The 26,359-nt window shown below is 39.1% G+C and overlaps 1 long non-coding RNA gene across 1 annotated transcript; it reads right to left on the bottom strand.

The window, feature by feature from the left end:
• On the bottom strand, positions 1-26,359 carry LOC123799611 (uncharacterized). The gene is made up of 3 exons (XR_006781662.2): positions 26,126-26,359; positions 24,625-24,680; positions 1-153 (listed from the first exon to the last, which is right to left on the bottom strand). It is a non-coding gene; the product is annotated as an uncharacterized LOC123799611 (long non-coding RNA).

Raw genomic sequence — 26,359 nt, 5'->3', positions numbered from 1 at the left:
CTTCACACTTTCCCTCTGCCTTGCCCCAGGTCACTTACCTCCTAAAAAGAAGCTTGCACATACCACTGATGCACTGATTTTTGTCACTGGGAATATACCTTGATTGATTGACTTTGGTGGCCAGTGGGGCTCACATTCATGGGTTCCATCAGACTGTAACAAATGGAGAAACAGTCCTTAACCAGCTATCCTTTACCTCCAGTGCATAGTGCAGAGATAGGAGATTGAAACACAGGTATAATAAAATAGCCAAAAAACAATTAACAAAATGGCAATAAGAACATACCTATCAATAATTACTTTAAATGCAAATGGACTAAATTCTCCAATCAAAAGTCATAGAATGACCGAATAATTTTTTTTTTTTTTTAAGTAAGACCCATTTATATGCTGCCTCCAAGAGACTCATTTCAGGTGTAAGGACACACACAGACTGAAAGTGAAGGGATAGACAATTATATTTGATGCAAATGGAAACCAAAACAAAGCTGGGGTAGCTATACTTATATCAGACAAAATAGACTTTAAGACAAAATCTGTAATAAGAGACAAAGAAGGAAAGGAGCAAATCCAGCAAGAGGATATCCATTTGTAAATACTTATGCATCCAACACAGGAGCAGTTAAACATACAAAGCAAATATTAACAGACTGAAAGGAAGAGAGAGACATAGATTGTTAACAATAACAGTAGGGGACTTTAATACCCCATTGTCATCAATAGATAAATCATCTAGACAGAATATCAATAAGGAAACAGCGGCTTTATTTTTATTTATTTATTTCTTTAATCTTTTATTATGTTATGTTAGTCACCATACAGTACATCCTTAGTTTTTGATGTAGTGTTCCATGATTCACTGTCTGCGTATAACATCCAGTGCTCCATGCAATATGTGCCCTCCTTAATACCCATCACCAGCCTAGCCCAATCCCCCACCCCTCCAACTAAAACCCTCAGTTTGTTTCCCAGAGTCCATAGTCTCTCATGGTTCATTCCCCTTCTGCTTACCCCCCCCTTCATTCTTCCCTTCCTTCTCCTACTGATCTCCCTGCTATTCCTTATGTTCCACAAATGAGTGAAACCATATGATAATTGTCTTTCTCTACTTGACTTATTTCACTTAGCACAATCTCCTCCAGTCCCATCCATGTTGCTGCAAATGTTGGGTAATCGTTCTTTCTGATGGCTGAATAATATTCCATTGTATATATGGACCACATCTTCTTAAACCATTCATCTCTTGAGGGGCATCTCGGCTCCTTCCAGAGTTTAGCTATTGTGGATAATGCTGCTATGAACATCGGGGTGCATGTGGCCCTTCTCTTCACTACGTCTGTATCTTTGGAGTAAAAACCCAGTAGTGCAATGGCTGGGTCATAGGGTAGCTCTATTTTTAACTTTTTGAGGAACCTCCACACTGTTTTCCAAAGTGGCTGTACCAACTTGCATTCCCACCAACAGTGTAAGAGGGTTCCCCTTTCTCCACATCCTCTCCAACATTTGTTGCTCCTTGCCTTGTCCATTTTTGCCATTCTAACTGGCATAAGGTGGTATCTCAATGTGGTTTTGATTTTAATTTCCCTGATGGCTAATGATTTTGAATATTTTTTCATGTGTCTGTTAGCTTTTTGTATGCCTTCATTGGAAAAATGTCTGTTCATATCTTCTGCCCATTTTTTGACTTGATTATTTGTTTCTCATGTATTGAGTTTGAGAATTTCTTTATATATCTCGGATACCAGCCTTTTATCTGTAGTTTCATTTGCAAATATCCTCTCCCATTCTGTGGGTTGCCTCTTTGTTTTGATGACTGTTTCCTTTGCTGTGCAGAAACTTTTTATCTTGATGAAGTCCCAAAAGTTCATTTTTTCTTTTGTTTCCCTTGCCTTTGGAGACATGTCATGAAAGAAGTGGCTGTGGCCGATGTCAAAGAGGTTACAGCCTATGTTCTCCTCTATGATTTTGATGGATCCCTGTCTCATGTCGAGGTCTTTCATCCATTTGGAGTTTATCTTTGTGTATGGTGTGAGAGAGTGGTCAAGTTTCATTCTTTTGTATATAGCTGTCCAGTGGCTTTAAATGACATGTTAGGCCAGATGAACTTAACAGACATATATGGAATGTTGTACCCAAAAGCAACAGAATACAGATTCTTCTCAAGCAAACATTCCTGATGACAGATCATATGTGAGGTCACAAAACAAATATTAATAAATTTAAGATTGAAATCATATCAACCATCTTTTCCAACCATGATGGTATCAAACTAGAAATAAATTACAAGAAGAAAACTCACAAATATGTGCAGATAAATTCACAAATATGAGATAATGAATCTCCAAATCTCAAATCTCATAATCTCAAAGATAAATTTACAAATATGTGAAGAAAAATTCACAAATATGTGGAGATAAAACATGTTACTGAACAACAAATGGATCAAAGAAGAAATTAAAAGAAAAATAAAAAATACATAAGAAATAGCAGGCAGATCAGTAGGAGAAGGAAGGGAAGAATGAAGGGGGGGAAACAGAAGGGGGAATGAACCATGAGAGACTATGGACCCTGGGAAACAAACTGAGGGCTTCAGAGGGGAGAGGGTAGGGGATTGGGCTAGGCTGGTGATGGGTATTAAGGAGGGCACATACTGCATGGAGCATTGGGTGTTATATGCAAACAATGAATCATGGAACACTACATCAAAAACTAAGGATGTACTGTATGGTGACTAACATAACATAGTAAAAATTTAAAAAAATAAAAATAAAAAAAATACCTTGAGACAAAAGAAAATAAACATATGACATACCAAAACTTCTGGGATGCAGCAAGAGCAATTTTAAGAGGAAAATTCATAGTGACAAATGCCTGCATCAAGAAACAAGAAAAAAATCTTAACTAAACAACCTAATTTTACACCTGAGGGAAGCAGAAAGAGAGGAACAAACCCAAATTTAGAAGAAGGAAGGAAATAACAAAGATCAGAATAGAAACAGATGAAACAGAAATTTAAAAGATAGAAAATATCAATGAAACTAAGAGATGACTTTTTTGAAAAGATAAATAAAATGTGCTAAACTTTTGCTAGACTTTCCAAGAAAAAAAGAGAGCATTCAAATAAATAAAATCAGAAATGAAAGCAGACACATTACAACTGATACCACAGAAATACAAGGGATCATAAGAGCTACTATGAAAAATTACACACTGATGAATTGAACAATCTACATGAAATGGATATATTCCAAGAAACATAAAACCTACAAAGACTGAATCATGAACAGAAAATCTAAATAGACTGATTACTAGTAAGAATGAATCAGTAATCCTCCCAACAAACAAAAGCCTAAGACTAGATGGATTTACTGGTGAAGTCTACCAAACATGTAGAGAAAGAAGAACTAATACTAGCTTCTCTCAAACACTTCCAAAAAATAGAAAAGTAGGGAACACTTCCAAATTCATTTTACAAGGCCAGCATTAACCTGATACCAAAACAAGAATGCTACAAGAAAAGAAAATTACAGGCCAATATCTCTGATGTGTATAGATGCAAAATTCCTCAACAGACTATTAAGAAACTAAATTCAACATAACATTAGAACCATGATGAAATGGGATTTATTCTAGGGATACAAGGATGGTTCAACATTTGCAAATCAATCCATATGATACATCACATTATCAAAATGAAGGACAACAATCAAATGAGCATCTCAATAGATGCAGAAAAAGCATTTGACAAAATTCAACATCCTTTCATGATTAAAACTCTAAACAAATTGGGTAGAGAGGGAAAATACCTCAACACAATAAAGGCCATATATGAAAAGCCCACAGCTAATATTATACTCAATGGTGAAAAGCTGAAAGCTTTTCCTCTAAGATCAAGAACAAGACAAAGATGCCATTCTTTCCACTTTTACTAAACGTAGCATTGGAAGCACTAGCTAGAGTGATTAGGCAAGAAAAATAAATAAAAGGCATCCATATCAGAAAGGAAGAAGTAAAACTGTCACTATTTACAGATGACATTACATATAGAAAACCCTAAAGACTCCACCAAAAAACTATTAGTAACAAATTCAGTAGAGTTGCAGTACATAAAATCTATATATAAAAATCTGCTGTATTTCTATGCATTATTAACAATCAGAAAGAGAAACTAAGAAAACAATGCCATTTACAATTGCATCAAAAAGAATAAAATACCTAGAAATAAATTTAACCAAAGAAGTGAAAGATTTATAAACTGAAAACTATAAGACATGATGAAAGAAATTGAAGAAGACACAAATAAATGGAAAGATATTCCATACTCATGCATTAGAAGAAAATTAATATTATTAAAATGTGCATACTACACAAAGCAAGCTACAGATTCAATGTAATCCCTATCAAAACTCCAATGGCTGCTATAAACTTTGGGGTGCATGTATCCCTTTGAATCATTTTTTTTTTTTTTTTTTGTCCTTTGGATAAATACCTAGCAGTGCAATTGCTGGATCACAGGGTAGTTCTATTTCTAACTTTTGAGGAAACTCCATGTTTTCCAGAGTGGCTGTACCAGTTTGCATTCCCACCAACGGTGTAAGAGGGCCTTTGCATCCTCGCCAGCACCTGTTGTTTCCTGTGTTGTAAATTTTAGCCATTCTGATTGGTGTGAGGTGTTATCTATGTGTCTGTGTATATATATATACACACACATATACATATATACATATGTTTGTGTATATACATATACATATGTGTGTGTATATATATGTGTATATATATATGCATATACATATATATGTGTGTGTGTATATATATATATAGCCACAAAAAAAATGAAATCTTGCCATCTGCAATGATGTGGATGGAGCTAGAGATTATTATGCTAAGTGAAATAAGTCAGAGAAAGATCAATACCATATGATTTCACTCATATGTGGAATTTAAGAAACAAAACAAATGAACTTGGGGGGAAAAAAGAGAAGAAAACCAAGAAACAGACTCTTAATTATAGAGTACAAACTGATGGTTACCACAGGGGAAGTGGGTGGAGGGATGGGTTATGTAGATGATGGACGGGGATTAAGGAGGGCACCTGTAATGAGCACTGGGTATTGTGTGTAAGTGTTGAATCACTAAGTTCTACACCTGAAACTAATATGCTAACTTACCTACCTGGAATTTAAATAAAAACATGGGAAAAAAAGAAAAGAAAAGAAAAAGTTCCAATGGCATTTTTCACAGAACTAGAACAAACAATCCTAAAATTTATATGGAACCACGAAAGACCCCCAACCGTCAAAGAAATTTTGAGAAAGAAGACTAAATCTAGAGATATCATACTTCCTGATTTCAAACTATATTACAAAACTATAGTAATCAAACCGTATAGCACTGGCATAAAAACAGACATATAGATCAGTGAAACAGAATAGAGAATCCAAAAATAAACCCACACACGTGGAATCAATTAATTTATGACAAAGAAGCCAAACATACACTATGGGGAAAGGACAGTCTCTTTAATAAACAGTGTTGAAGAAACTGGACAGCCACATGCAAAGAATGAAACTGGACCATTTTCTTACATCTCTTACACAAAAATTAACTCAAAATGGATTAAAGACTTGAACATATGACCTGAAACCATAAAATCCCTAGAAGAAAACATAGGCAGCAAGTTCCTTAACATCGGTCTTGTTATGATTTGAAACAAAAAGATTTGAAACAAAAATGAAGACAATAATAGCAAAAATATACAAGTAAGACTACATCAAACTAAAAAAGCTTCTGCACAGCAAAGGAACTCATCAACACAATGAAAAGTTAACCTACTCAGTGGGAGAAAGTATTTGTAAATCATATCAATGATAAGGGACTAATATCCAAAATATAGAAAGAAATCATGCAACTCAATAGTAATATCATCATCATTCAATTAAAAATGGGCAGAGGATCTAAATAGACCTTTTTCCAAAGAAGAGATATAGCTGGCCAACAAGTACACAAAAAGAGGGTCAACATCACTAATCATCAGGGAAACACAAATCAAAACCACAGTGAGATATCAATTCACATCTGTTAGAAAGGCTGTTACAGGGGCGCCTGGGTGGCTCAGTTGTTAAGTGTCTGCCTTCGGCTCAGGGCGTTATCCCAGGGTCCTGGGACTGAGCCCCACATTGGGCTCCTTGCTCCGCTGGGAGCCTGCTTCTTCCTCTCCCACTCCCCTGCTTGTGTTCCCTCTCTCGCTGGCTGTCTCTCTCTCAGTCAAATAAATAAATAAAATCTTTTTTTTTAAAAAGACTGTTATAAAGAAATAACAAATGTTGACAAGGATATTGAGAAAAAGCAACCCTTGTATTTTGTTGTTGAGAATGTAAATTGGTGCAGCCACTGTGGAAAACCATGTAGTGGTTCCTCAAAAAATGAAAAATAGAACTACTGTATAATCCAGCAATCCCACTTCTGATTACTTATCTGAAGGAAACAAAAACACTTACTTGAAAGACATATGTACCCCCATGTTCATTGCAGCATTATTTACAATGGCCAAAATATGGAAGCAACCTAAGAAAATGAATTTTAGTTATATATATGTATATATTATAAGGAATATTATTCACCCATAAAAAGAAGAAAAACCAGCCATTTGTGACAACATGGATGGGTGATGGACCTTGAGGGCATTATGCTAAGTGAAATAAGCCAGACAGAGAGAGACAAAACTGTATGATCTTACTTATATGTGGAATCTTTTTTTAAAAAATAAACTCATGGATACAGAAAACAGTTCAGGAAGGAGGTAGGGATGGGCAAAAGACAACTAACTTCCAGTTGTGAAATATATAATACCAAGGATGTAAAGTACAGGATGGTGAATATAGTTAATACGACTATATTGCATTTTTGGAAGTTATTAACAAGATATATCTTAAAAGTTCTTATCACAAGAAAAAACATTTTGTTACTATGTGTGGTGATTGAAATTAACTAAATTTATGGTGGTGATTATTTCACAATAGATACAACTTTCAAATCATTATGTTATATATAATATAACTAACCTAATGTTATATGTCAATTATATCTTTATTATATTTTATTGTATTTCTTTTTTTAATTTTTATTATGTTATGTTAGTCACCATACAGTACACATTAGTTTTTGATGTAGTGTTCCATGATTCTTTGTTTGTGTACAACACCCAGTGCTCCATGCAATATGTGCCCTCCTCAATACCCATCACCGAGCTAACCCATACCCCATCCCCTTCCCCTCTAAAACCCTCAGTTTGTCTCCCAGAGTACATAGTCTCTCATGGTTCATCCCCCCCCTCTGATTTCCCTCCCTTCATTTTTCCCTTCCTTTTCCTAATGTCCTTCATGCTATTCCTTATGTTCCACAAATAAGTGAAACCATATGATAATTGTCTTTCCCTGCTTGACTTATTTCACTTAACGTAATCTCCTCCAGTTCCATCCATGCTGATGTGAATGCTGGGTAATCATCCTTTCTGATGGCTGAGTAATATTCCATTGTATATATGGACCATATCTTCTTTATCCACTCATCTGTTGAAGGACATCTTGGCTCCTTTCACAGTTTGGCTATTGTGGACATTGCTGCTATGAACATTGGACAGCTATACACAGAAGAATGAAACTTGACCATTCTCTTCTACCATACACAAAGATAAACTCTAAATGGGTGAAAGACCTCGATGTGAGATAGGAATCCATTAAAATCATAGAGGAGAACATAGGCAGTAACTTTTTCCACACCAGCCACAGCAACTTCTTTCAAGATACATCTCCGAAGACAAGGGAAACAAAAGTGAAAATGAACTTTTGGGACTCCATCAAGATAAAAAGCTTCTGCACAGCAAAGGAAACAGTCAACAAAACAAAGAGGCAATCCACGGAATGGGAGAAGATATTTGCAAATGACGCAACAGATAAAGGCCTGGTATCCAAGATCTATAAAGAACTTCTCAAACTCACCACCCAAAAAATAATCAAGTCAAAAGATGGGCAAAAGATATGAGCAGACACTTTTCCAAAGAATACACATGAATGTGACACATGAAAAATGTTCAACATCATTAGCCATCAGGGAAATTCAAATCAAAACCACACTGAGATACCACCTTACACCAGTTAGAATGGCAAAAATTGACAAGGCAAGAAACAACAAATGTTGAAGAGGATGTGGAGAAAGGGGACCCCTCTTACACTGTTGGTGGGAATGCAAGTTGGTACAGCCACTCTGGAAAACAGTGTGCAGGTCCCTTAAAAAGTTAAAAATTGAGCTACCCTATGATCCAGCCATTGCACTACTGGGTATTTACCCCAAAGACACAGATGTAGTGAAGAGAAGGGCCATATGCACCCCAATGTTCATAGCAGCATTGTCCACAATAGCAAAATTGTGGAAGGAGCCAAGATGCCCTTCAACAGATGACTGGATTAAGAAGATGTGGTCCATATATACAATGGAATATTATTCAGCCATCAGAAAGAACGATTACCCAACATTTGCAGCAACATGGTCAGGACTGGAGGAGATTATACTAAGTGAAATAAGTCAAGCAGAGAAAGACAATTATCATATGGTTTCACTCATTTATGGAACATAAGAAGTAGGAAGATCGGTAGAAGAAAGGGAAGGGGGAACCTCTTACACTATTGGTGGGAATGCAAGCTGGTGCAGCCACTTTGGAAAACAGTGTGGAGGTTTCTCAAAAAGTTAAAAATAGAGCTACCCTATGACCCAGCAATTGCACTACTGGGTATTTTCCCCAAAGATACAGATGTAGTATATTTTTATTTTAAAAAAGAAGAAGAAGGCAGAGTGTTGCCTTGTTTGACCTCAATTAGGAACATGCGTATAAATTTTTCACCATTCTGTGCATGCTTGTGAATGACCACAAAAGTGTTACAAGTATTGATTTGGGGGTTACAAATAAATTTTAAGAGGGAGGCGAATTTGAAAATACAGAATCCACAAATAACGAGAATCAACTACGTATTTGCCAAGTTAGAAGGCAGAACATATTTTATTTGATACTTCATTGGCTTGATTTATAACTTTTAAATATTTAGACATATGGAATTGGGACTTCAACCTGACCCTGGCCCAGATGTTAGGAGAAGGTCTGCTCTTCACCCTAAAGGCCAGCCCTGGTCAGAATTGTAAAGCAGGCAGAATTTGTGGCTAATGGCTTTCATCTATACATTTTGGGGCATGTAATACCTTCTTTTAACTCCTGTCCTCCTATTCATAAACCACCATTACCTCCCCATGCTTGGAGACACACATACACACAAACACACACACACACACACACACACACACACACACACACACACTCACCTATACATCACAACTTTCTTCAGAAACTTACTCTACCCAGAATGGAAACAAACCTAATCTAGTTAGAAAAGAAGACTGACATTACATCTCATCCCTACATCAAAACCTACCTGCCCTTCTCATTCTCTCAGGGCCCTATGAGATGCTAGATAAGAAACTGACAAGCAAATAAACTATTTTATGATAGTGGACGACTCAGCTCTATTAAACTGTGCTAATGTGCTACCACTCCCAAGTGATATCAAGCTTCAGTGAGATTTAATTTTTTTTCTGCAAAACCTCTGAGGAATGACTGTGAGGATTTTTAGACTTGGTAGCAGATCTTTCTGGAAGATATTTGAGAGTTACACAGAGCTTTCAAATCATATCACCAAATTAGAATCTGTTCCATGGGACACTTTATGTATTAATGTGATCCTTTCCCCTAGTAGTAAGCCAAAAATATCATTAAGAAGAACAGGAGATATCCCCTTCTGTGTCCTGAAGGGGAATGGACAGGCCATTAGTCAGGCAGAAGTACAAACATCAAAGGATATAAGCTATGGGAGTGGACACACACCAGAGCTCTGCTAGGCCAAGTTCACTGTGTTCTTGGAGAAGCAGGTCCACATAAGGAAGAAACTGGGTCAAGAGTAAGGGCAGATGAGGTCTAACAAAGGAATTGTGCATGTGGGGAGTAGGAACTGAATGAATCTAGAAGCAAGGAACTTTAAATCCACCTCTTCTAAAAAACACTCACTTCAAATCCCAAGCTTCTGGAAAACCAATTTTTCCTTGGAACATCAAAAAACAGTGGTTCCTACACTTTGAAATTTCACAGACTACGCTTAATTTTTTTAAATCGGGATACACGAATTGCTAACTTGTTTCTTTGCTAATTGAATATATTTTTTAAAAACCTAACATTTGTCATTATAATAATTTCATATAAGAAAATAATATTTTGAGGGGCGCCTGGGTAGTGCAGTCGTTAAGCATCTGCCTTCGGCTCAGGGTGTGATCCCGGCGTTCCAGGATCAAGTCCCACATCGGGCTTCCCCGCTGGGAGCCTGCTTCTTCCTCTCCCACTCCTTCTGTGTTCCCTCTCTCGCTGGCTGTCTCTCTGTCACATAAATAAATAAAATTAAAAAAAAAAAAGAAAAAAAAAGAAAATAATATTTTGACATCAAAAAAGTACAAAAATACAATTAAAGAATAAAGGGGAGACTTTCCTATTCTATAAATAACAGCTGACACTGACATTTAATGGCATCCCCATGGAAATGTCACTGTAGACTGGCACAGTCTTGGAAGTGAGCAGCTAGAAACTCTGTTCCAGAACAAAGCTCACACTCTGGGCTCACTGTCCCAGGGCCATGTTTAACATCAGGAATCCAGACTAGCTTTATGGTTAGGAGGAGTCCCTATGGCTTCTTGGAACAGAAGCCTATGGCCATTTTGGACCTCGACATTGGGTCTCATTGTGCTTTCTCCAGTAAGTCTTCCCTTAAACTTCTACCTTTGATGTTAATCAGTATTTGTGGTGAGTTCAGACCTTGAGCAGAACGTGGCCCAGAAAGGGCTTGATATCAGATGGTTCTTACCTAGAAAGTAACTCACACTCCCCTCCTATCCTGAAAGAGAGGGCCTGGCTTGAATCCAGGGGGAAACGAATGTTCAAAGCACAAAGGTGGCTATTATTTCCTCATGTGACTCATTATTTAGGGAAGCAGGGTTTCTTTTTTTTTATTTTTTTTTTAATTTTATTATATTATGTTAGTCACCATACAGTACCTCATTAGTTTTTGATATAGTGTTCCATGATTCATTGTTTGCATGTAACACCCACTGCTCCATGCAATACATGCCCTCCTTAATACCCATCACCAGGCTAGCCAATCCCCCCTCTGAAATGCTCAGTTTGTTTCCCATAGTCCATAGTCTGGGAAAGCAAGGTTTCTAATGGTAGACAATAAACCAGTAGGAGGCACAAGTTAGAGAGAGCGCGCGCTTGGGCAGCCAGCTGAAGGCGTGCTTCAAACACCCTCTGGCATCTCATTGTATCTGTTTGAGAGACAGTCAGGCCAGCAGAGGTTTTGGCACAGCCTCTGAGAGGCTGGGTGGGCTCAGATGCTGGACATCAGGAAGGGATGATGTGAAGAAGCCACTGTTGAACCACAGTCAAGGGTTTCCCCTCTTCCCCAGGTGCTATTTAGTCGAGATCACATAGGTCTGCTTTGGCTCTTAACTTTTGTTTTCCTGCCTGTAAACTAACCATGAGAAACCCTGACCTATTTCTAGCTTCTGGAAATACATTTGGAACTGAAACACATGCTGGCATATATTTCTAAGTTCAAGTGTCAATTCCTCCATTTATCTGTGGTATTATATGTGGGTATTATCACCTCACACTATCTCACCTCACCTCATACCCATGTGCCTCAAGCTTGAGATCTGTGAGGTCAGGGTAATAACCCTAGAAGCCCACTTGTGGTATAACCATTGCTCTAAATGTGCATGCCATTCTACATGCTTTTTATGGATAATTTTATTCCACATGGGCACCTAGAGAGAAGACGACTCTGCCATGGTGATGGGTGACATGAGAGTCTTTTTCAAAATGGTCCTTCAGAGTTGGAGGCACTGGCAACAGCCATGAAGAAATGACTGACAGAGCCACCACAGCCTTAAGTAGAGCTTCTTAAATGACTTCTGACCAGAGAAAACTTTCTCTCAGTCATAGCCCCAGTGGGGTTTCCTGTCTGGGAACCACTGGCCAGGAGCATTCTCCATTTGCTCAGTGCCTGACTGGTAGCTACAGAGCAATGCCCCTGGGACTTTGAACTAACTTATCATCCAGAAGTTGATCTAGCAAAAGTCTCATGATATCTTTTCCTAAAGGGACATGATGATTGTTTGGTCAAAGCAGGAAGAATGACCTAGGAATCAAATCAAGGTATGAATAAACTTGAGGGGGAAAAATTACCTCATCAATCATATTAATGGATGTGAACAAATGAAACCAAAGACCAAGTTTTAGCAAATGTTAATCCCACTGGGTCCAAAGGAGGTACAGTGAAGACACTAACCTGGATGAGCTGATGGTCTGACCACATTAAGTTACTCTACCCTCTGAGTCTACCCAACATCCTTAGCTCTGATGCAAAATGCACCAGGCAAAATGCTGGTAATGGTTTTGATTCTTTGTCTCTTGAAGACAGGATGCTCTGAATACAAGCACAAATATTTGGGGCCTCTGGACAGGCATGTCCTCCCCTGAAAACTAAAAAATTGGCATTCTGGTTTATACAGAAATCTCTCGCAAATTTCACTTGGGTGGATTGGGCCTCGACAGTCTTGTGCTCCCTGTGAACACAGACAAAACCAAGTTTCTTGCCCTACAAGACTGACTACAATTTAAGGATCTCACTGAGATACCACCTGAAGGCTCAACCAGCCTCCCTCTGTAGCTTATTCCAGCAGCAACCTCTGACATCAGCATATATTACTCATTTGCCCCCTCCATAGGGTGCCCCATGTTACAGGTGCCATGACACCCCCAGTTTTCCAAGTAAAGCACCATCTGGTCCTGTAAATGTTTGTCCAAGTATGCTGCAAGGTGCATGAGAACAGAAGCATCTAAAAAAAACTTGTATCATCAGGAAAGGGTCTGAATAGAGGCAAAGAATTTGGAGTACCTCCGTAGGAAGTACGGTAGGTTGAAAAGAGTTTGAACTCGAAATGAAGAGAGCTGGGTTCTAGCCCCAGCTCTACCACTAACGAATTCCTTACTTTCCCTGCATCTCAATATCTTCATCTGTAAAGGGAAGGATCACCTAGAATTTTCGGGTATCTACTACTGTGGATCTGTATATAATCTGCGAGGTTAAAAACTAGAACATCAGCTATCTAATTACCAAAGTCTCTATTTCCCCCAAATCTGGTGTTTTCAATGAAAGATACAGTTATTTCATTTTATAAAGAAGCTTCATGCTTTCTCCTAAGCTTCTACATTTCTGTTCTGCCAGAGATACAAGTATGTGAGGATAAATGACACTCAGGGCTAAAGGTAACAAATAATTGACCCCAATTGAGCCTCCCTAAAGGGGTACAGGGAAGGCCACAAGCTGTGAAAGTCCATCTAAATGATGGCTCACTGCTTAAGGGACTTCATCCAGGACAGTTTGACCCCAGTAAGACAGTACTCAAAGCCTCAGGGCAGGAACTGAGAAAGCAATCCTCAGACAGACAGTCACACCCTGTGATCTGTGTCCTGGCCAGTTGTCCTGCTGGCAACTATCCAACCTTGTGATTGAGGGCCTCGAAGCTCACAGCCAGTGAAGGAACAATGCTATCACCATAGCCAATAATTTCCAGTTCCCTCTCCACTAATCTCAAAGACAAACCAGGAACATTCAGGCAGCCAGACATTTCAGTTGTCAGACATGTTCAGCTACAAAACGCTTTTTAAATTTTTTATTATTTTAACTTTCAAACATATAGAAGAGCAGAGAATATGAGCTAACGAACACTCATATACCCATCACCTAGATTTTAAAATTGTAAATATTTTGCAATATTTGCTTCTTTTTGTTTTCTTCTGCTAAAGTATTTTCAAATAACAGATATTATAATCTCTCATCCCTATATATCAAAGTATGCATCTCTGAAAAATAAGGACTTATTTATATAATTACACTAGCATTTTTCACACATAACAAAATTCATAATACTCTCCTAATATCAACTAATACCTAATCTATATTCAAATTTCCCAGTTACCTGCATCCCCCCAAAAAATATCTTTTATAACTGGTTTATTTAAACCAATGTCCAGTCAAGTACCACATGCTACATTTGGTGGATACAGCCCTGAGGTCTCTTTTCCATGAGAACAACCACCCTTTCCTTTCTTCTTCTGTTACTGAAGAGACCAAAGTGACTGTCTTGTAGAACAGCCACATCCTGGCTTTGTCTGTTGGTTTCCTTGTGGTTTTAATTTTTTTTCCTGTATCCTCTGCATGTCTTATAAATTGGAGTTAGATCGAAAGGCTTAATGAAATTTTGTTTAAACACTTTTGACACAGATGATCACAGGTGATACTATGTGTGTCACCATGCATCCCAGCTGGAAACAGCAGTGGCATCTGGTTATCCCACTGTCAGGTACTGATTGATCACTGGGGTGAGATGGGGATTACCAGACCCCTTCACCATAAATTCCTGTTTTTGCCCTTGGGACTAGCTCTGGCTCTGGACAGCAATATTTTGTAACTGTCTAGCTCCTCAACTCTTTTTAGTTTTTAGTAGACATTCTTCAGTGAGAAAGAGCTTTCCATTAAAAACTGAAACAATGCAGTTGTCCTGATATAAATCCCTACTCGGTGCTTGATTCTTTCCCTTTAATTACTATATCCAAAGTAAGGAGTTGCTGTAGTCACCCCCAATGATTAGTAAGCAAGGTTTTGCTTTGTTTGGGATTTTTCTCAGTATGATTAGTGATTTACTGATTTTTCATATGTTCAATATGTTTTAATCATCTATAGTCATCGGGGTTTGGGGTGTTTGTTTGTTTGTTTTTGGGTTTTTTTTTTGGTTTTGGTTTTGGTTCTTTTCTTAGATCCTCAAATTGCCACAACTTCGGCCAGTGGGAGCCCTCCAGGCTGCCTCCTGTGTCCTTTTGACATGATTCTGTTATACTTGAGTGCTTACTTACTTTCTGCAAAATAAGTTATTCCAGGCTCATCTTACACAGTCTCTGTCCCAGACCCAAAACCAGCCACCTGCTTCTTTTTGTGGAAAATGGTATTGATAAACCAAAATCTGGCCACTGGGCATACTCTGCTACCAGGGTGTCATTGAATAGTATCTTTAGTACATATCTTAGCATGTGTAATCTTATCTTGGCTTCCAGTACTAGATTTGACAAGTGTACATTATATCCTTTCATTCCCACCTGTGTGGCAATCACTTAGCTTGTTTCATTTCCCTTCTCCTTTCTTCCTTCTCTCATATTTTTATAGTTTTGATGTTTTATCCCTTACCATACTCAGAGCATTTAGATACTATTCTTCCACTTTTACTTCCTCCTTTGATTTAATCTTAGGTCTACAGTTGACTGTATCCAGTGCTCACCATCAATTCTTTGGCCTTCATTTCTCTAATCATCACTTGGTTGGCTGAAGCCAATCTTCTAGTAGATTACACAGGAGAAGCCAACAAGTACTTGCATGTTCAAAACAGCTTTTATGTATCCTTGATACTTGAAGAACAGATTGGTTGGATATGACATCATTGGCTCATACTTATTTTCTTATGTACCCTATACAAGTTCCTCAACAATTTTCTGCATTGAATGTGGTTGTTGAGAAGTCTGATGAAGCCCTAATAGTCTTCCTTCTGTAAGTGATTTTGGTTTTTCACCTGGAGGCCCAGAAAATTTTTTTCCTTTATCTACAAGATCTAATCATTTTATTAGAACATGTCTAGAGTTCACTGTCACAGGAGATTTTCCCACAGTCATGGTGTGTACTTTTCAACATGTAAATGCAGGTTTTATTTCAGCAGATTTTTTCTTTAAATATAATGTTTATGTATTAGTGTTTTTTTTAAAAGATTTTATTTATTTATTTGATAGAGAGAGACAGCCAGCGAGAGAGGGAATACAAGCAGGGGGAGTGGGAGAGGAAGAGGCAGGCTCCCAGCGGAGGAGCCCGATGTGGGGCTCGATCCCAGAACACCGGGATCACGCCCTGAGCCGAAGGCAGACGCTTAATGACTGCGCTACCCAGGCGCCCCTTTTATGTATTAGTTTTACTTCGTTGTTTTGTTTTTGTTTTTTTCACGGTCTTCAATTATATAAGGGTGAATCTTCTTTAGCTGTCTTGTAAGTATATCACTCACTCCCTCTTTGTCAAGTGCACTCTACTTTCCCAGAGCCCCCAGCCTCTGGCTTCTTTCTGCACAGGTTGCATCTGCAGGATGGCTGCACAGCTATATTTGAGGATTGCCCATCTACATCGGATCCTCTGGCTCATACATCCTATATCTTCTTTCTTGGTTTATTTACTTATTTTGGTGGAGCACATTCTCTGGTAAATTCCTGATATGTATGTGGTAAGTAGATCTTTTGAGATCTCAAAAAATTTCTTAAAAATCTCTTTAAAGGGGCACCTGGGTGGTTTAGTCAGTTAAGCATCTGCTTTCAGCTCAGGTCATAATTCCAGGGTCCTGGGATGGAGTTCCATGTCAGGCTGCCTGCTCAGCAGGAAGTCTGCTACTCCCTCTCCCTCTGCCCCTCCTCCTCCCACAGTTCATGCTCTCTCTCTCAAATAAATAAAATCTTTTTTTAAAAATCTCTTTAAAAATGTCTGGTGATCCTTTGGCTTCCATTTTTATGTAAGAGGGGCACACTAAAAATTGTAAGAGTTCTATGTGCGTGAACAGAATATGCCTGCTGGAAGGCTTCTCTATAGAACGATCATGTAGTTAATCCACTTTTCCCTGGAGATTCACTCATATGTCAGTATTGGAAGATATTTTCTCTGAGATATTAGTATTTCCAGAGAAGTATCTTCAAAACTCTTGCCTCGGAAATGCTTTCTGAGAACCAGGTGAAGAAAGGCGAATGTTGGTCTCACTGCTTAAAGACACTCCTTATCCTTTCAACTTGGAATCTCCACTTTGCCTCATGTCCAGAGACTCTCTGATTCTATTTTTCCAGAGATTATACCTCTTGCCTCTATGGAGTGGGAGATTAGCTTCTGATAGTGAAAGAAAAGGTCAAGGAGCTAGTGTTACTTTCGAAAGCCAACAAAAAATTACCTTGGGAATTTGGGGCTAGGTATTCGAGTGGTCCAAGAACAAAATGGGGGCCCAGGTCCACCAATCCCTAACACTTTTGGTGACCAAAGAAGCACTCAAAGCATTGCACTGCTTACATTGGATTTCTGTCCCAGCAACCACTGACTCTGAAAATCACTTTATTTTAAAATCCTTATTCCAGTTTTCAGGACAATGAAGGTACACCAAACCAAGGATATTTAGAAATCGTTTCCTAAATTTTAATTCTCAAATTAGAATTTCTGGAGCTAAAGTGGACAGTTAGAGTCTATAAAATGTATGTGGATAGGATAAGTTTTCAGATGTGAACTCAAAAGTACCAACTTACCATTGAGTTTGCCAATGCCAGTCTAGGTAAAGCTGGGGAGAGGTGTATATCAAGTGTCATGAAGCTAACATTTCCTTACCAACTAAGATTTAAATTTTTGAGGTTTAAAATATAGAAAGAAATAAAGTACATGACAACAACAATGCAAAAACAGAAAGGGTTTATATATAGTTTGATTGTTCTAAGGCTCTATTTTTGTCAAGAGTACGGTAAAATTATTTATACTAAAGTGTAATAAGTTAGGGCTGTGTGCTGTAATCTCTATGATAACCAGTAAAAGAATTTAAAAGAATACATAAGTAACAAACTAATACAGAAGATAGGAGTAAGATAATAAAAAGTTATTTGATTAATCCCAAAGAAGACAAGAAAGGAAAGAAAGAAAAACAGAAAACAGGTAGGTTAAATAGAAAATAAATAGTAAGGTGGTAGATGACTCAAATACATCCATAATTCCACTACTTATAAGTTGGCTAAATCTCTAGTTTAAAAAAAGATCAGATGGGGAGAGGAGTTAAGATGGCGGAGGAGTAGGAGACACCGTTTTCAGCCGGTCCTCTGAGTCAAGCTGGATAGGTACCAGACCAGCCTAAACAACCACGGAACCAGCCTGAGACGCAGGAAGACGCATCTGGATCTCTACAAATGAACATCTCCAGCGCTGAGTATTGAGGTACGAAGCGGGGAGCCATGAAACCGCGCACATATATCGGAAGATAAACGGAAGGGGGAGGGAGCCGCCGCGTTCGGGCACCGGGAAGCGGTAGCCACTTGCACGGGAGAGCGGGCGGGGCTCACGGTCGGCACCCGCAAAACAGCAGACTGAGACCGTGAGCCGGGTGCGCGCGCCACCAGGCATCTCGCGGAACCCCGGAATCCTGGTGCGCTCACTGGATCCAGACTGAGACCGGGAGATCCGGGAGCGCGCGCGGGGCGGCTGGCGGCTGGCGGCATTAGAAACACAAAGGACAGAGACGCGCCGGCCCTGGAAGTGAGGGCTGGGACGCCGGGTGTGGGGCGCACATCCCGGGACGCTGCAGGGTTGAGCAGCACCAACAGAAACAGAGTTAAAGTGGCCAGAACATTAGTAGAGAACAGGCCGCAATCCCTCTGTTCTGTGACAGAGGCTGAAATTTGGCCGCTGCTGCTCTGACTCTCAGAAGAGGCACAAGAGACCGCCAGGGAAAGCCGCCAGAGAACAAAAGCCTGGAAATACCAGCTCAGGGAGTGCCCATCCCCATCCCCCCTCGCAGGGGACGCCGAGACTCTACCCAAACAGGGTTGCCTGAGTATCGGCGCGGCAGGCCCCTCCCCCAGAACACAGAAGGCAGGCTGAAAAATCAAGAAGCCCACAACCCAGGCACCTGGGTGGCGCAGTCATTGAGCGCCTGCCTTCGGCTTAGGGCGTCATCCCGGCGTTCCGGAAAGGAGTCCCTCATCGGGCTCCTCCGCTGGGAGCCTGCTTCTTCCTCTCCCACTCCTCTGCTTCTGTTCCCTCTCTCGCTGGTTGGCTGCCACATAAATAAATAAATAAAATCTTTAAAGAAGAAGCCCACATCCCTAAGATCCCTATAAAACAAGGGGCACGGCCTGGGACCCAGTCAATAATTTGGGCTCTGGAAACCCCGCAACCTCTCTTCATCAGAATGACAAGAAGGAGAAGCCCCCCCCAGCAAAGAAAAGACAGTGATTCTGTGGCCTCTGCCACAGAAATAATGGATATGGATGTAACCAAATTATCAGAAATGGAATTCAGAGTAACGATGGTCAAAATGATGAGTAGAATTGAAAAAACTATTAACGAAAAGGTTACTGAGAATATAGAATCCCTAAGGACAGAAATGAGAGCGAATCTGACAGAAATTAAAAATTCTATGAGCCAAATGCAGGCAAAACTAGAGGCTCTGACGGCCAGGGTCGCAGAAGCAGAGGAACGGGTTAGTGAATTGGAGGATGGGTTAATAGAGGAAAAAATGAAAATAGAAGATGGTCTTAAAAAAATCCACGCCCACGAATGTAGGTTACGGGAGATTACTGACTCCATGAAACGATCCAATGTTAGAATCATCGGCATCCCCGAGGGGGTGGAGAAAAACAGAGGTCTAGAAGAGATATTTGAACAAATTGTAGCTGAAAACTTCCCTAATCTAGCAAGGGAAACAAACATTCGTGTCCAAGAGGCAGAGAGGACCCCTCCCAAGCTCAACCATGACAAACCTACGCCACGTCACGTCATAGTGCAATTTGCAAATATTAGATGCAAGGATACAGTATTGAAAGCGGCCAGGGCAAAGAAATTTCTCACGTACCAAGGCAAAAGCATCAGAATTACGTCAGACCTGTCTACACAGACCTGGAATGAGAGAAAGGGTTGGGGGAGCATATTTAAAGCTCTTTCAGAGAAAAACATGCAGCCAAGGATCCTTTATCCAGCAAGGCTCTCATTCAGAATTGATGGAGAAATAAAGACATTTCAGAATCGCCAGTCACTAACCAATTTTGTAACCACGAAACCAGCCCTACAGGAGATATTACGGGGGGTTCTATAAAAGTAAAAAGGCCCCAAGAGTGATACAGAACAGAAAGTCACAGCCAATACAAACAAAGACTTTACTGGCAACATGGCAACATTAAAATCATATCTCTCAGTAATCAGTCTTAATGTAAATGGTTTGAACCATCCCATAAAGCGCCACAGGGTTGCAGATTGGATAAAAAGAAATGACCCATCCATTTGCTGTCTTCAAGAGACTCATTTCAAACCCAAAGATGCATTCAGACTGAGAGTAAGGGGATGGAGTACCATCTTTCACGCAAATGGACCTCAAAAGAAAGCTGGGGTAGCAATTCTCATATCAGATAAATTGGATTTTAAACTACAGACTATAGTTAGAGATGCAGAAGGGCACTATATTATTCTTAAGGGAAGTATTCAACAAGTGGATATGACAATTATAAATATATATGCCCCCAACAGGGGAGCAGCAAGATACACAAGCCAACTCTTAACCAGAATAAAGAGACATATAAATAAAAATACATTAATAGTAGGGGACCTCAACACTCCACTATCAGAAATAGACAGAACACCCTGGCAAAAACTAAGCAAAGAATCAAAGGCTTTGAATGCCATACTCGACAAGTTGGACCTCATAGATATATATAGAACACTACACCCCAGAACCAAAGAATACTCATTCTATTCTAATGCCCATGGAACATTCTCAAGAATAGACCATGTTCTGGGACACAAAACAGGTCTCAGCCGATACCAAAAGATTGAAATTATCCCCTGCATATTCTCAGACCACAACGCTCTGAAATTGGAACTCAACCACAAGGAAAAATTTGGAAGAAACTCAAACACTTGGAGACTAAGAACCATCCTGCTCAGGAATGACTCGATAAACCAGGAAATCAAAAATCAAATAAAACAATTTATGGAGACCAATGAGAATGAAAATACAACAGTCCAAAACCTATGGGATACTGCAAAGGCAGTCCTAAGGGGGAAATACATAGCCATCCAAGCCTCACTCAAAAGAATAGAAAAATCTAAAATGCAGTTTTTATATTCTCACCTCAAGAAGCTGGAACAGCAACAGAGGGACAGGCCTAATCCACGCACGAGGAAGCAGTTGACCAAAATTAGAGCTGAAATCAATCAAGCAGAAACCAGAAGTACAGTAGAGCAGATCAACAGGACTAGAAGCTGGTTCTTGGAGAGAATCAATAAAATTGACAGACCACTGGCAAGACTTATCCAAAAGAAAAGAGAAAGGACCCAGATTATTAAAATTATGAATGAAAAAGGAGAGGTCACGACGAACACCATTGAAATTGGAAGGATTATTAGAAATTTTTATCAACAGCTATATGCCAATAAACTAAGCAATCTGGAAGAGATGGAATCCTTCCTGGAAACCTATAAACTACCAAGATTGAAACCGGAAGAAATTGATTCCTTAAACAGGCCAATTAATTATGAAGAAATTGAGTCAGTGATAAACAACCTTCCAAATAACAAAACTCCAGGCCCGGACGGTTTTCCTGGGGAATTCTACCAAACATTCAAAGAAGAAATAATACCTATTCTCCTAAAGCTATTTCAAAAAATAGAAACAGAAGGAAAGCTACCAAACTCATTCTATGAGGCCAATATTACCTTGATCCCCAAACCAGGCAAAGACCCCATCAAAAAGGAGAATTACAGACCGATTTCCCTAATGAATATGGACGCCAAAATCCTCAACAAGATACTTGCTAATAGAATCCAACAGTACATTAAAAGGATTATCCATCACGATCAAGTGGGATTCATACCTGGGATGCAAGCGTGGTTCAATATTCGCAAATCAATCAGCGTGATACATCATATCAACAAGAAAAGACTCAGGAACCATATGATCCTCTCAATCGATGCCGAAAAAGCATTTGACAAAATACAGCATCCTTTCCTGATTAAAACCCTTCAGAGTGTAGGAATAGAAGGTACATTACTCAATCTCATAAAAGCCATCTATGAAAAGCCTACTGCAAATATTATTCTCAATGGGGAAAAGCTGGAAGCCTTTCCCTTAAGATCAGGAACTCGACAAGGATGCCCACTCTCGCCACTATTATTCAACATAGTACTAGAAGTCCTTGCAACAGCAATCAGACGACAAAAAGGGATCAAAGGTATTCAAATTGGCAAAGAAGAAGTCAAAATGTCTCTCTTTGCAGATGACATGATACTCTATATGGAAAACCCAAAAGAAGCCACTCCCAAACTATTAGAAGTTATAGAGCAATTCAGTAACGTGGCAGGATACAAAATAAATGCTCAGAAATCAGTTGCATTTCTATACACGAATAACGAGACCGAAGAAAGAGAAATTAGGGAATCCATCCCATTTACAATAGCACCAAAAACCATACGTTACCTTGGAATTAACTTAACCAGAGACGTAAAGGACCTATATTCTAGAAACTATAAATCACTCTTAAAAGACATTGAGGAAAACATAAAAAGATGGAAAGATATTCCATGCTCATGGATCGGAAGAATTAACATAGTTAAAATGTCCATGCTACCCAGAGCAATCTACACTTTCAATGCTATCCCGATCAAAATACCAAGGACATTTTTCAAAGAACTGGAACAAACAGTCCTTAAATTTGTATGGAAACAGAAAAGGCCCCGAATCTCCAAGGAACTGTTGAAAAGGAAAAACAAAGCTGGGGGCATCACAATGCCGGATTTCGAGCTGTACTACAAAGCTGTGATCACAAAGACAGCATGGTACTGGCACAAAAACAGACACATAGACCAATGGAACAGAATAGAGAGCCCAGAAATGGACCCTCGGCTCTTTGGGCAACTAATATTTGATAAAGCAGGAAAAAACATCCGGTGGGAAAAAGACAGTCTCTTCAATAAATGGTGCTGGGAAAATTGGACAGCTACATGCAAGAGAATGAAACTTGACCACTATCTCACACCATACACAAAAATAAACTCCAAATGGATGAAAGACCTCGATGTGAGACAGGAATCCATCAAAATTCTAGAGGAGAACATAGGCAACAACCTCTACGACATCGGCCAAAGCAACCTTTTTCATGACACATCCCCAAAGGCAAGAGAAACAAAAGATAAAATGAATTTATGGGACTTCATCAAGATTAAAAGTTTCTGCACAGCCAAGGAAACAGTCAGAAAAACTAAGAGGCAGCCCACGGAATGGGAGAATATATTTGCAAATGACACTACAGATAAAGGACTGGTATCCAAGATCTACAAAGAACTTCTCAAACTCAATACACGAGAAACAAATAAACAAATCAAAAAATGGGCAGAAGATATGAACAGACACTTTTCCAATGAAGACATACAAATAGCTAACAGACACATGAAAAAATGTTCAAAATCATTAGCCATCAGGGAAATTCAAATCAAAACCACACTGAGATACCACCTTACGCCAGTTAGAATGGCAAAAATAGACAAGGCAAGAAACAACAATTGTTGGAGAGGATGTGGAGAAAGGGGATCCCTCCTACATTGTTGGTGGGAATGCAGGTTGGTACAGCCACTCTGGAAAACAGTGTGGAGGTCCCTTAAAAAGTTAAAAATTGAGCTACCCTATGATCCAGCCATTGCACTACTGGGTATTTACCCCAAAGATACAGACGTAGTGAAGAGAAGGGCCATATGCACCCCAATGTTCATAGCAGCAATGTCCACAATAGCTAAATCGTGGAAGGAGCCGAGATGCCCTTCAACAGATGACTGGATTAAGAAGTTGTGGTCCATATATACAATGGAATATTACTCAGCTATCAGAAAGAACGAGTTCTCAACATTTGCTACAACATGGACGGCACTGGAGGAGATAATGCTAAGTGAAATAAGTCAAGCAGAGAAAGACAACTATCATATGATTTCTCTCATCTATGGAACATAAGAACTAGGATGATCGGTAGGGGAAGAAAGGGATAAAGAAAGGGGGGGTAATCAGAAGGGGGAATGAAACATGAGAGACTATGGACTATGAGAAACAAACTGAGGACTTCAGAGGGGAGGGGGGTGGGGGAATGGGATAGACCGGTGATGGGTAGTAAGGAGGGCACGTATTGCATGGTGCACTGGGTGTTATACACAACTAATGAATCATCGAGCCTTACATCGGAAACCGGGGATGTACTGTATGGTGACTAACATAATATAATAAAAAATCATTAAAAAAAATAAAAAAAATAAAAAAAAAAATAAAAAAAGATCAAATTGGATTTTTCTAAAGCTAGATGCTACTTATAAGAGATACATCTTCAGTATAGGGTCACAGAAAGACTGCAAGTGAAATGTTAGAAAAAGCTATACCATGCAAACACTCACCCCAAAAATGTTAGTGTAACTATAGTAATATCAGACAAATGCTGGAGGACAAAAATATATTTCTGGAGAAAAAAAGGATTAATTTCACAATGATAGATCAATTTACCAAGAAGATATGACAATCTTAAATATATATGTATCCAAGAACATAGCATGAAGCAAAAATTTAAAGACTTAAAAACAGAAGCAGGCAGATCCAAAATCATAAAGAGAGTTTTTAACATACCTTTCCTGAGAGCTGACAGCACAAGTATCCAGGAAATCAGTAAGGCTATAGAAGACCTGTAGAACACAATTAACAAATTTAACCTCATTAATATACATATATAAATACTGTACCCAACAATGGCACAAAACACAGTCTTTTCAGGTATACATGGGACATTTGGCAAAACTGAACTTTGCTGAATCGTGAAGCAAGTGCATTAGCTTCCTAGAGCTGCCATAACAAAGTACCACCAACTGGCTGGCTTAAACAGCAGAAATGTATCATCTCACAGTAATGGAGGCTAGGAATCTGAGATTAAGGTATCAGCAGGAGTGATTCCTTCTGTGGTCTGTGAGGAAGACTTTGTTCCATGCCTCTCTCCTCATTTCTGGGGGTTGCTGGTAATCTTTGGTGTTCTTTGACTTGTAGACGCATCACCCTGATCTCTGCCTTCCTCTCTACGTGGTGTTCTCCTGGCATGTTTTGGTCTCTGTGTCTAAATTTCCCCTTTTTATAAGGACACAGTCATACTGGATTAGAGTCACCCACAGACCTCATCTTAATTTGGTAATCTGCAAAGACTCTATTTCCACATAAGGTCACACTCACAGGTGCTGAGGATGGGGACTTCAACATCTTTCAGGAGGCACAGTTGAACCCATAACATCAAGCCTCAACAAATTTGAAAGGACAGAAATTACTCAGCACACTAACCATAGTGAAATTAAACTACAAATCAACATGAAAATAATAACTAGATAATCTCCAACTGCTTGGAAATTAAGTAGTAAAGTTTCTAATAACCCATGGGTCAAAGCAGAAATTCCAAATAAAATTAGAAAGTATTTTGAGGAGGGGTGCCTGGGTGGCTCAGTAGGTTAAGTGACTGCATTCTGCTCAGGTCAGGAACCTGGGATCAAGCCCCATGTCAGGCTTCCTGCTCAGCGGGAAGCCTGCTTCTCCCTCTCCCTCTGCATCTCCCCCTGCCTGTGAGCTCATTCTCTCTCTCAAATAAATAAAAATGTTTAAAAATTTTTGAAAAAGTATTTTGAGGAAAGAATGAACAAATAAAAACATGACATCAAAACTTGCAAACACAGCTAAAACAATACTTAAAGAAGACTCAACATTAAATGTATATATTAAACAAGAAAAACTGAAAATCAATTATTAAAGTATCAGAAATCAATAGATTAGAAAAATAGAGCAAATTAAACCCAAAAGATTAAGAAAAAATTTAAGAGTAGACATTAATGAAATAGAAAACAATCTTACAAAGGAAAACAACAAAGCCAAAAATTAATTTTTAAAAAAATTTTGTAAAATTGATAGACTTCTAGTGACAACTTATTAAAAAAATTAGAACGTACATATTACCAAATTCATGAATATAAAAGGAGATACCTCTGGAGTTGTTACAAATATCAAAATAATCATAAAAGGACATTACAGATGAGCTTATATCAATAAACTTAAATTTCTAGATGGCATGAATAATTCCCAGAAAAGCAAAACTTACCGAATTGCAATAAGAAGAAAAACAAAATCCAGGGGCGCCTAGGTAGCGCAGTCGTTAAGCGTCTGCCTTCGGCTCAGGGCGTGATCCCGGTGTTCCGGGATTGAGTCCCACATTGGGCTCCTCCACTGGGAGCCTGCTTCTTCCTCTCCCACTCCCCTGCTGTGTTCCCTCTCTCACTGGCTGTCTCTCTGTCGCATAAAAAAAAAGAAGAAGAAGAAGAAGAAGATCTATTAA

This window comes from Ursus americanus, chromosome 7 (assembly GCF_024610735.1).
Source record: "Ursus americanus isolate L20-20 chromosome 7, mUrsAme1.1.p, whole genome shotgun sequence".
In the NCBI taxonomy this organism is placed as follows: Eukaryota; Metazoa; Chordata; class Mammalia; order Carnivora; family Ursidae; genus Ursus; species Ursus americanus.
The sequence above is the reverse complement of the archived record's forward strand: the minus strand, read 5'-3'. Positions and strand labels throughout refer to the sequence as shown.